The sequence below is a fragment of the Mastomys coucha genome, unplaced genomic scaffold (assembly GCF_008632895.1).
Source record: "Mastomys coucha isolate ucsf_1 unplaced genomic scaffold, UCSF_Mcou_1 pScaffold3, whole genome shotgun sequence".
NCBI classification, from domain to species: Eukaryota; Metazoa; Chordata; class Mammalia; order Rodentia; family Muridae; genus Mastomys; species Mastomys coucha.
Window position 1 is genome coordinate 57,095,264 of NW_022196909.1, and position 2,333 is coordinate 57,097,596.

A 2,333-nucleotide genomic window follows, 5' to 3' on the forward strand; every position below is an offset into this window, starting at 1 on the left:
GAAAACCTACAGAATCAAGTAACGTAGGCCCATAGGGGCTCATAGAGACTGAGCTACCAAACAGAGAACATGTATGGGACAGACCTAGGCTCTCAACACATAGGTAACAGCTGTGCAGCTCGGTCTTCATGTGGGGAGGCTAACAGCAGGAGCTGTATCTGATGCTGTAACCTGTCTTTGGATCACGTTCCCATAACTGGGCTGCCTTTTCTAGCCTCAATAGAAGATGATGCTGCCAGTCTGACTGATACTTGATATGCCAAGGTTGGCTGGTATTCATGGGAGGCCTCCATTTTTCTGGGTCTTTTCTAGGGGGAAAGGAAAGATAAAAAAGATGGTGGGGAGATGAGGTGAGAGGGAGAGATTAGGAGAGGATGGACGGGAAGCTATAAAGTAAATAAGTAAATTAATAATGATAGAAGAGTGTAAGAGCCAGAGGGGATGGAAGACATCAAGAAAACAAGGTCTTCTGCATTCATAGGATTGATCCACAGAGGCAACATGAACAGCACCTTCACAGGTCTGCTCCAGATGGTGTCCTAGAGCTGAAAGGAAAATTTGGATATATGCCTCCATCCCTAACCAAATGATAATCTCTTGCAAATGAAAAATTAGTTTTCTCTAAGGGAGTCTCACTTAGGAAACAAACTACTCTTAATCTTAGGTTCCATGCCCAGCAATAGATGGCCAAGAGAAAATAAATTCATTGGCGTTTTTGAGGATTCCTTGTCTCACAATGTCTTATCAGGTTTTTTCCCATTTTTAACCTTATCTTATTATTTTCACCGTTTTTTCTTCTCTCTTTTTACCCTACAGATCCTCTGTGTAGATATTATGCCTTCCAGTTTACTGTTTTTATGGGATTCCTGTGTGTGTGAATGAAAGGTTTTCTGATTTCTGTGCCTTAACTTGGTCTCTTTTCCTTCTATTTCTTTGTCTTCTCCAATTCCTAGTGTTAGTTTCATTTTATCTTATCTAATCTTATCTTATCTTATCTTATTTATGCCTTAGGAAACTGTTTGTTTTCAAAAGAGAGACAGGAAAGGAATGCACCTGGTTGGGAGGGGATGTGGGGAGGAATTGAGAGTAGTTAGAGGGAAGGGAAACTATAATCAGAATTTATTATGTGAAAAATAATTTGTTATCAATAAAAGAAAAAAGAAACAGTTATTTTGAAGTGCTGGCAATTGCATTTATGTGCTTAATAAATGTCCTATCACTAAACTATAATATCAACCAGGACATTTTTAAGTTTTCTTTTTAAGTTTTATTGCATTATAATGAGAAAAGTTACACGATTTCAATTTATCTGAATTTGTTAACATTTAAAAAATTTTAAGTAAATAAAATTAAATCATTCTTGTTTTCCTTTTACCCCAACTCCTTCCAGAGACGCCCCCTTCAATAACTACAATATCTTTTTTGCCATATTCTTTAAAATTTATAAAATATTATAACAATAAAAATGAGCATTATAAAAGTTGTTTGATATAAAACACCAATCAATTTAACAGTCTTATGTAAATGCTTATCTACGGCAATACTGAAAATACATGTTTTTCTCAACATAAATTTTAAATAACTCCAAACATATTAACTGTATATTTCAAAATAATACCTCACTACTAATATTTTCTTAAATGAACTAAATATATAAAGTGTTTTTGTTTGTTTGTTTTATATTTAGTAGAGCTTAAAATCTTGGCTCTTACTGTGGTAACTTGATACAAGAGTTACAAACGTCAAGCAAAGCATTCAGTCTTACTCTTTGTTGTTCTCTTACAAAACCCCTCCCAATTTAATTGTCTACATTTCTTTTGGGTATATAAATACTTTTAAAATATGAAAGCTGTTCTGAAAACCATTGTACAGTGTAAAAACATGAATTAAACAATACTATTAATAGAGAGGCTGAGATAGGAGAAGCAAGATCTCAAAACCATTATGTTGTACACAGCAAGACTGTCACAAACAAACAAGCTGAAAGTGTATAGAGAGTGTATAATATTGGACCTATTTCTCCAATTACCAAATTAGAGAGACCATTGGATGACAGTTAATAATTTTCTAATTCCTCATATTTTTGGATTTCAATCAATTAGGATATGTTGGTAATATTAATTTTCATACTGATATTAAGAAAAAGTAATTGTTACTTCCTGTTGTTTTTGTTGTAAGAGGTGGAACTATGTTTGTGTGGATTATTTGAAAGATTACTTTCTTGCTTCTTCTAGGGTGTAGTTTTGCTCCTTATGTTAATGTTTATCATCTATTATCCTTTGTAGAGCTGGATTTGTGGAAAGATATTGTATAAATTTTGTTTTGTCATGGAA